The 10850-nt window shown below is 46.0% G+C and overlaps 1 pseudogene; it reads left to right on the forward strand.

The window, feature by feature from the left end:
• The first annotated feature begins 10188 nt into the window (after positions 1-10188).
• LOC140087428 (U1 spliceosomal RNA) lies at positions 10189-10343 on the forward strand (annotated as a pseudogene).
• The last annotated feature ends 507 nt before the right edge of the window (positions 10344-10850 follow it).

Raw genomic sequence — 10850 nt, forward strand, 5'->3', positions numbered from 1 at the left:
GAAATTGTTGATGCCAGAGGTCAGAGGAGAATGGGCAGATTGGTTCGAGCTGATAGAAAGGCAACAGTGACTCAAATCGCCACCCGTTACAACCAAGGTAGGCAGAAGAGCATCTCTGAACGCACAGTACGTCGAACTTTGAGGCAGATGGGCTACAGCAGCAGAAGACCACACCGGGTGCCACTCCTTTCAGCTAAGAACAGGAAACTGAGGCTACAATTTGCACAAGCTCATCAAAATTGGACAGTAGAAGATTGGAAAAACGTTGCCTGGTCTGATGAGTCTCGATTTCTGCTGCGACATTCGGATGGTAGGGTCAGAATTTGGCGTCAACAACATGAAAGCATGGATCCATCCTGCCTTGTATCAACGGTTCAGGCTGGTGGTGGTGGTGTCATGGTGTGGGGAATATTTTCCTGGCACTCTTTGGGCCCCTTGGTACCAATTGAGCATCGTTGCAATGCCACAGCCTACCTGAGTATTGTTGCTGACCATGTCCATCCTTTTATGACCACAATGTACCCAACATCTGATGGCTACTTTCAGCAGGATAATGCGCCATGTCATAAAGCTGGAATCATCTCAGACTGGTTTCTTGAACATGACAATGAGTTCACTGTACTCAAATGGCCTCCACAGTCACCAGATCTCAATCCAATAGAGCATCTTTGGGATGTGGTGGAACGGGAGATTCGCATCATGGATGTGCAGCCGACAAATCTGCGGCAACTGTGTGATGCCATCATGTCAATATGGACCAAAATCTCTGAGGAGCTTCCAGCACCTTGTTTAATCTATGCCACGAAGAATTGAGGCAGTTCTGAAGGCAGAAGGGGGTCCAACCCGTTACTAGCATGGTGTACCTAATAAAGTGGCCGGTGAGTGTATATATATATACGTGGGTGGCTATGGGCGCCATAGAGGGCATGGGCCCCAGGCTACCGCCCAAATCACCTGTATTATAATACACTACTGGTACAGAGACTGGGTCTGGGTCTTCAGTGAACAGTTTTGGGATAGCTGTCCCTGTCTTTCTCAGAAGGCTGGTAACCTGATTTCAGTCTAAGATCCCAGGGTCTATGGCAGAGAATCCCCATCTCAGTTTCTTCTTCTGGTTGCTCAGGAAGTCTGGTAGTCTTCTCCTCCAAGCTGTATTTCATAATTGCAAGACAGTAAGGGCACTTATATAGCTTCTACCAGTAGAGGAGCGGTTTTACCACAAACACAATGACAAAGTGTTTTCCCATACACTTACTTTGAGTCCCCAAAATAATCTATGGCAGCAAGTTTCTAAATTGTAAACAACTTTCCAGACAGTGCCTATCATTCTAAAGGTCAGACTGTTTGCTTTTTCTGGTCTGTTTTTCTTCTGCAAAACGATCCATACAATAGTTGTGCAAAATTACTAGTTACACTTAGAGACAGAGATGCACAGGTAGGAATTTCTATTAATGTTCATTAACCTTTCTGCCAGTCTACAGTGCTAATAAAGAGATTGTATGTGACAAAACACTATAGATTAACGCAAGTTAACCCTTTATGTAAAATAAAATAAGAAGTGCTGAGTTTGCATAGGGGAAATATTTAAATGTCCTCAAATGTATGTAGTTCAATGCTCCTCTGATCCAGGGCACTAAACAGCCCCAATCTCCTTCAGGTCTTTCTGCCTAGTATGTAAGATAAATGGGCTATCTCGGTTTTGTAATGGTCTTATATATTGTTCCTGGGCAAACTGTCATATACACTTAAATTGGTGGTGAAATTATCAAGGAAAATAAAGTTGGTAGATACAATAAAGATGGTGGAGACATTACTGTGAATACTATCTCTGTACTATGACATCACTGTTTGTATTATCTCTGTATTGTGACATCACTGTGTGCATTATATCTTTATTGTGATATCCCAATGTACAGGCAGTCCCCGGGTTACATACAAGATAGTTTCTGTAGGTTTGTTCTTAAGTTGAATTTGTATGTAAGTCAGAACTGTATATTTTATAATTGTAGCTCCAAATTTTTTTGGGTCTCTGTGACAATTGGATTTGAAAAATGTTGGATTGTCATAAGAACCAGGATTAACCATAAAGCTTAATTGCAGAAGCCTTTACTAACTGTTCTAGCTGCTTATTGTAGCCTAGGGCTAAAGAACATTAAATTACCAATTATTAGAGGTCCGTTTGTAACTAGGGGTCATCTGTAAGTCGGGTGTTCTTAAGTAGGGGACGGCCTGTGTGACATAATTGTCATCTGTACTCAATTATTGTGTGTATTACCCTATACTGTGGCATCCATGCGTGTATTATCCCTGTACTGTGACATCACTGTGTATTATTCCTGTGCTGTGACATCACTGCGTGTATTATCCCTGCACTGTGACATCACTGTGTGTATTATCCCTGTCCTGTGCATCACTATGTGTATTATCCTTGTACCATACCTCCCAACCGTCCCGGTTTCGGCGGGACTTTCACGATTTTTTAGCCTTGTCCCGCCGCCCCGGGAGGTTAAGAGGTTATCACGATTTGTTACGTATTTTCCCGGACCAAGAGACTTTGTCCCGTCTCCTGGTCCCGGGACACTGACTGCAGTGAGAGGAGATAACGCGAGCTCCCAGCACAGCCCCTCCTCCTCCTCCCCCGGGCCGCCCCTCCTCCCCCTGTGTGTGCTGCCGCGATGTGTGAGGATCATCAGGGGGGGTCACCTGGAGAGTGCCTGCTGTCTGAGCTCCCAGCTCTGCACGGCACAGCACAGAACAGCAGAGCCCTTCTCCTCCCCCTGTGTGAGGAGGAATCATCATGGGGGGGTGCTGCTGTGTGACCCGGCCATGGATTTGGAGACTCCTCTGCACCTTCTCCTGAAGCTGTGCAGGGGGAGGGGGGCATCGCAGAGGAGAGATAGCAGCAGCTTGTGGGATGTGCCCCCCTCCAGCAGCTACAGAAGTCTATTAGGAGAATCTACCAGCATGAGGTAGGACAGTCAAAGACATGATCATGGACAGCTACAGGTCAGTGTGTGACAGAAGACATCTATCAGGACTTGTATGGCAGCTTTGTGACATACAAGCCCTGAAATAATTATTTTGCCCTTCTCCACACCGAGCTATTAACCCCTAGACGCACCTGGACGTTATACTACGTCCCTGCGGCTAGATACTTAGCGCACCGGGACGTAGTATAGCGTCCTGCTTCTGGTACCGGCTCACGAACGGACACCGCTCTGTAACACCCACGATCGGAGCCAACTCCAATCGCGGGTGTTAACCCCTTACACGCCGCGGTCAAGCATGACTGCGGCGTGTAAGGGTGTTCCTCTTCTGGGCAGCCCCGAGGACTGGCAAGTGCCCTGGAGCTGCACAATCTCCCTGCCAGTCAGACCCCTTCCGGGTCTGACCGTAAACTGTCTGCGCATGCGTCTGCACGCTCAGACAGTTTACACTGCTCTACAATGTATTGTATTGTAGAGCAGTGTATTGGACTTGAACCAGCGAACCATCCGAGCATCACTGGTTCAGGTATGGAAAAGTAAAAGCATGTATAAACACTAACGTTTACACATTAGAATAAATAAAAAATAAATACATAAAAATATAAGCCCCTAAAATGTCACTTTCCCATAAAAACACTAAAGTATAAAACACACAAAAACACAAAACCCTTCCACATATTTTCTATTGCCACGTCCGTAACAATCTGTATAATAAAAAAGAATCGTTACTGAACCTGCACGGTAAACGACGGAGAAAAAAACTTTCATTTTTAATTAATACCTTTAAATAATGCTCTAAAAAGTGATTAAAAAAATGTTCTGCACTCGAAAATGAGACCACTAAAAAGAACAACTTCTCACAAAAAATAAGCCCTTAAACAGATTTGTCAGTCGAAAAATAAAAAAGTTATGCATATGAAAGTCGGTGATGCTAAAAGTAACAACATTTTCACCAAATTACTTTTTGTTTAGTAAAAATGGGAAAAAAAAAATAAATCTATATAAATGAGGTATTTTCGTAATCGTGGCGACCCATGGAATAAAAATAATATACTATTCTTATGGTATGGTTAACGGACAAAAAAAAACAACAAAAAAAACTTCCTAAAAATTGATGATTTTCATTTCCTCCACCAACAAAGAGTTAATAAAATCTCACCAATTAGCTATAGATGCCCCAAAATTATGTACCAGAAAAGTGCATCTCGTGGCAAAAGAAATAAGCCCCTATAGGTCCAAAAATTATAGCCTGTACAATGTGACGATACAAATCTGATCTGGATGGCGCCTCCTTCCCTTCTATGCCCGGCCATGCGCCCATACAGCAGGTTACCAGCACATGTAGAGTATCCGTGTACTCGGGAGAAATTGCGTATCAAACTTTGTGGAGCCTTTTTTTCATTTAACCCATTATAAATGTTTGATTTTCCACCCAAAATGAGTGTATTGTGAAAAAATATTACAATTTGTAGGCTGCACCTCCATTTTGTTTTAACCTCTATAAAACACCTAAAGGGTTAACAAACTTCTTAAAAGTGGGGCCGCGTCCTAGAGGCCAAAATAGGCTGAGTCCTGAAGGGGTTAAACCCTTTCCAACATTGACGTACAACGTCACGGGCGGCAAGGACTTGATGCAGAGTGACGTAGTACTACATCCCGCTTTTGTCAGCGGCTGCTGAACGGAGCCGGTGCCAGATCACTAACGTGTCTCTGGAAACGCATATGTGATCGGGCTGAGGCATAACACAACGCTAGCGGAACCAGTGACCGCTGCCTTACACGCTGCGGGGGAAGGGGGCGCTGGTCCGATGGAGCTGCGTTCTGCCTCCTAGCAGGACTCGGCTTTAACACAGTCTAATACATCAGTATTATTACATCTGTATTATTACATCTGTATTACACTGTTATAAGAAGAAGAGCTTGAACAAGCGATCAGAGCATCACACGTTAAAGCCAACTTATAATTAATTTTTTATTAAAAACTGTTTTTATTAAGTGAAAGTCCCCTAAACACAAACATTCCCTATACCAAATAAAGTACAAAAACGCATCATGATAAATCATGAAAAAACCCACATATTTGATATTGCCGCATCAATACACTAAATATCCACAAAACCTAGCAGCAAAATTTTTCAATCAACATGAAGTTCAATTTCAAAATCACTTTGATATGTTGAAGCTCCAAAGTTATACCACTTATAGTGACACGGGGAAGATCTGAAAAAATGGCCGCGTGCCTGTAGTTAAAAAAAAAACTCAAAAGGGAAAAATGACACTTTTTTTGCCATTTTGCAAAATATAAAAAAGTAATAAACAGTGTTCAAAAGGCCGTACTGTCCTAAAAATGGTAACATTGAAAATGTCATCTGATCTCGCAAAAAATGACACCAAACACAGCTCCCTACACTGAAGTATGAAAAAATTATTAGCATCAGAAGATGGCAAAATGAAGGGGAGGTTTTAATTTTTGTAAAAGTATCAAATCATTATAAAACCTATAATTGTGGTATCCTTGGGGACAGGAGGAGGAGGCTGGAGGACAGGATGATACTGGAGGAGGCTGGAGGACAGGAGGCTACAGGAGGAGGCTGGAGGACAGGGGGCTACAGGAGGAGGATGGAGGACAGGAGACTACAGGAGGAGGCTGGAGGACAGGAGGCTACAGGAGGAGGATAGAGGACAGGAGGCTACTGGAGGAGACTGGAGGACAGGATGATACAGGAGGAGGCTGGAGGACAGGAGGCTACAGGAGGAGGATGGAGGACAGGGGGCTACAGGAGGAGGATGGAGGACAGGAGACTACAGGAGGAGGCTGGAGGACAGGAGGCTACAGGAGGAGGATAGAGGACAGGAGGCTACTGGAGGAGACTGGAGGACAGGATGATACAGGAGGAGGCTGGAGGACAGGAGGCTACAGGAGGAGGATGGAGGACAGGGGGCTACAGGAGGAGGATGGAGGACAGGAGACTACAGGAGGAGGCTGGAGGACAGGAGGCTACAGGAGGAGGATAGAGGACAGGAGGCTACTGGAGGAGGCTGGAAAACAGGGGGCTACAGGAGGAGGATGGAGGACAGGAGGCTACAGGAGGAGACTGGAGGACAGGATGATACTGGAGGACAGGAGGCTACAGGAGGAGGCTGGAGGACAGGGGGCTACAGGAGGAGGATGGAGGACAGGAGACTACAGGAGGAGGCTGGAGGACAGGAGGCTACAGGAGGAGGATAGAGGACAGGAGGCTACTGGAGGAGGCTGGAAAACAGGGGGCTACAGGAGGAGGATGGAGGACAGGAGGCTACAGGAGGAGGACAGGAGGATACAGGAGGAGGCTGGAGGACAGGGGGCTACAGGAGGCTGGAGGATAGGAGGAGGCTGGAGGATAGGAGGAGGCTGGAGGACAGGAGGAGGCTGGAGGACAGGAGACTACAGGAGGAGGACAGGAGGATACAGGAGGAGGCTGGAGGACAGGGGGCTACAGGAGGCTGGAGGATAGGAGGAGGCTGGAGGACAGGGGGCTACAGGAGGCTGGAGGATAGGAGGAGGCTGGAGGATAGGAGGAGGCTGGAGGACAGGAGGAGGACAGGAGGCTAAAAGACAGGAGGCTACAGGAGGAGGATGGAGGACAGGAGGAGGATGGAGGACTGGAGGAAGCTGGAGGACAGGGGGCTACAGGAGGCTGGAGGACAGGAGGAGGCTGGAGGACAGGAGGATACAGGAGGAGGATGGAGGACAGGAGGAGGCTGGAGGACAGGAGGATACAGGAGGAGGCTGGAGGACAGGAGGATACAGGAGGAGGCTGGAGGACAGGAGGAGGCTGGAGGACAGGAGGAGGCTGGAGGACAGGAGGAGGCTGGAGGACAGGGGGCTACAGGAGGCTGGAGGACAGGAGGAGGCTGGAGGACAGGAGGATACAGGAGGAGGATGGAGGACAGGAGGAGGCTGGAGGATACAGGAGGAGGCTGGAGGACAGGAGGATACAGGAGGAGGCTGGAGGACAGGAGGAGGCTGGAGGACAGGAGGAGGCTGGAGGACAGGAGGAGGCTGGAGGACAGGAGGAGGCTGGAGGACAGGAGGATACATTATGAGGAGGATAGAGAACAGGAGGATACATTATGAGGAGGATAGAGAACAGGAGGATACATTATGAGGAGGATAGAGGACAGGGACCACACCATGTGAGGATGGGTGGGAGTAGGAGTACAGATAGGATTATGTTTAAGTTTGGGGAGAAAAATAAAAGCTGAAAATCAAATGTAAAGGCAGGATAAAATCAAAGAAGGGGTTTTTTATATGTTTTATATATTGCAGAGTTGCATTAGGGGATATTATATTGGTCCACGGGAAGGGAGGACCAAATTAAGGGGCGTTGTACCATATGGGGACCTTCAAGTTCGATATTATACTATGCCTGTGGGTGGGACAATGGGCGTGGTTTAGAAAAAAGGGGGTGGGGCGTTGAATCCCTCTTTCTCTTGTCCAAAAGTTGGGAGGTATGCTTGTACTGTGACATCACTGTGTATTATTCCTGTGCTGTGACATCACTGTGTGTATTATCCTTGTACTGTGACATCACTGTGTGTATTATCCCTGTCCTGTGCATCACTATGTGTATTGCTCCTGTACTGTGACATCACTGTGTGAATTATCGCTATTCTGAACTGTGTCCAATGCATAAAATTTGATTGGCTTTTAATATATTTTCAGGTATGTGTGCTGGTTCATCTTATATTCCTTACTCTGGAAACCTTTCTTCACGTGAGTAACAATTTAAGCAGTGGTTGGATATTGTGAACTACAAGGATTATGTGTGAGAATTTACTCAGGGATAAAGACACAAAATCCATGATGTAGCATCTCTTAATCACAAAAGTATCGGACTCTGTTTTACATTTGAAATACAAAAAAACGAATTCCCCTTTCTGGAGGTGCTGATCAAGAAAATTTCTGAAGGGCCCCTAGACATTATAGATTGCTAGAAAGAGTTTACAGTCTATGAGGATTAGGGGGTGACACAAGAGCTTACAGTCTATGAGGATGAGGGGGTGACACAAGAGCTTACAGTCTATGAGGATGTGGGGGTGACACAAGAGCTTACAGTCTATGAGGATGAGGGGATGACACAAGAGCTTACAGTCTGTGAGGATGAGGGGGTGACACAAGAGCTTACAATCTATGAGGGTGAGCGGGTGACACAAGAGCTTACAATCTATGAGGGTGAGCGGGTGACACAAGAGCTTACAGTCTATGAGGATGAGGGGTGACACAAGAGCTTACAGTCTATGAGGATGAGGGGGTGACACAACAGCTTACAGTCTATGAGGCTGAGGGGTGACACAAGATCTTACAGTCTATGAGGATGAGGGGTGACACAAGAGCTTACAGTCTATGAGGATGAGGGGGTGACACAAGAGCTTACGGTCTATGAGGATGAGGGGTGACACAAGAGCTTACAGTCTATGAGAATGAGGGGGGGACACAAGAGCTTACAGTCTATGAGGATGAGGAGGTGACACAAGAGCTTACAATCTATGAGGGTGAGCGGGTGACACAAGAGCTTACAGTCTATGAGGATGAGGGGTGACACAAGAGCTTACAGTCTATGAGGATGAGGGGATGACACAAGCGCTTATAGCCTATGAGGATGAGGGGGTGACACAAGAGCTTACAGTCTATGAGGATGAGGGGATAACACAAGAGTTATAAGACCTAGTACAATGGTCTAGCCATTCTTTACAAGGGAATGGAATAAAAATAATTCAATAAATAAAAAGACTGCTGCTTGAACCAGTCATCAGCCTACATTTTAAATACAAAGACCAAGGTGAATGTGACTGCAGAGAAGCCTGGAGTTTGTAAACTGTCATTAGAAAACATTTCCCTTATTCCTTAATTGTCCCTCTACATGTCTTTAAACTTAAGCAATCAGGTCCTAAAGCTGTATGCAAATGACAGCCACACCCCTCAGTGTTTGACTGACAGCCTGTATAATGATATGACACTCCTGGTGCTGGTACCTCTATGTGCTTCCTGGTGCTGGTACCCCTTGCAGCCTGTGTGTGTAGGAAATACTCCTATACACATGACTGACAGCCTGTATAATGATATGACACTCCTGGTGCTGGTACCTCTATGTGCTTCCTGGTGCTGGTACCCCTTGCAGTCTGTGTGTGTAGGAAATACTCCTATACACATGACTGACAGTCTGTATAATGATGTGACACTCCTGGTGCTGCCTCCTCTATGTGCTTCCTGGTGCTGGTACCCACTGCAGCCTGTGTGTGTATAAGATACTCCTATACACATGACTGAAAATCTGTATAATGATGTGACACTCCTGGTGCTGGTACCTCTATGTGCTTCCTGGTGCTGGCGCCCCCTGCAGCCTGTGTGTGTATAAGATACTCCTATACACATGACTGACAGCCAGTATAATGGTGTGACACTCCTGGTGCTGGCTCCTCTATGTGCTTCCTGGCGCCCCCTGCAGCCTGCGTGTGCATGAGATACTCCTATACACATGACTGACAGCCAGTATAATGGTGTGACACTCCTGGTGCTGGCTCCTCTATGTGCTTCCTGGCGCCCCCTGCAGCCTGCGTGTGCATGAGATACTCCTATACACATGACTGACAGCCTGTATAATGATGTGACACTCCTGGTGCTGGCTCCTCTATGTGCTTCTTGGTGCTGGTGCCCCCTGCAGCCTGTGTGTTCATGAGATCCCCCGCATGGCCGCATCCTGTAGCAGTTGTAACAGCCTGACATGATGTTACTTCTTTACACTACTTGTGCAGTTGATGTCTGTGTCTGTCACAGGCAGCAGATAAAGCACAAGCACTAGCAATGCTTTACCATACAGGGCGGGGTGAGAAGAGGTTTAACAGGAGGAACATGACTTTCTCTCTCTCTATAATAATTCCTTTATCTCCATGTGTCCTGTCTCATTTAAATAACAAAGAAAATATGTTTTTAGAATGATTGATAAATGAATTGACTAGATAAAGGCGGGGATGGAATCTTTGTGAGCTGTTCCAAGAGGTAGTGGTGACAGAATTAGTTACAGAGACCTGATGGCAACCTTTAAAGTTGCATGCTTAAGATGGCGACCAACTGCCACAAATGCATTGATCCGCTTGGAGAATAGCCATCCTTGCTTTTTTGTTTTTACATCCTCACACGCCAATCATGGAAAAATATAAAACATTTACTTAGCAAGGGAGATACCATCATCACAAAGTGGTTCTCCCGGGGTGAGGCTCACCCATTGCACTCCGGGTGAACTGACCACTGCGATTTCCCCAAATGCTGGAAACTTGACTGCATAATTTGTGGTAGCGAGGGACTGCATTTCCTCTTTCAGTTTGGTGAACTTCCCCACAATGGGACTAAAAAAGCATTTTCTTATCTAAAATCCCGTAAAACCACTTTAAATGGGCCGTGGACTTACAGTGGGTATTCAGACTCCTTTAAAAATGTCACTCTTTGTTTTATTACAGCTAATTTGTAAGATCAAAACTGTTAATTTTTTGCTCATTAATGTGCACAGAAAAAACAGAAATATAAATATTTTTGCTAATTTATTAAACAAAAAAAAAGTCAAATATCACATGTCGATAAGTATTCAGCCCCTTTGCTTAGTATATGGTAGAAGCAGCGTTGGAGCTGGTACAGCCAGGAGTCATCTTTGGAATGGTGCAACAAGTTTTTCACACCAGTATTTGGGGATCCTCTGCCTCTTCCTTGCAGATCCTCTCCAGTTCCCTCAGGTTGGATGGTGAACGTTGGAGGAAATGATTTTCAAGTCTCTCCAGAGATGCTCTTTTGGGTTTAGGTCAGGGCTCTGGCTGGGCCATTCAGGAATG

Source organism: Engystomops pustulosus, chromosome 1 (genome assembly GCF_040894005.1).
Source record: "Engystomops pustulosus chromosome 1, aEngPut4.maternal, whole genome shotgun sequence".
NCBI classification, from domain to species: domain Eukaryota; kingdom Metazoa; phylum Chordata; class Amphibia; order Anura; family Leptodactylidae; genus Engystomops; species Engystomops pustulosus.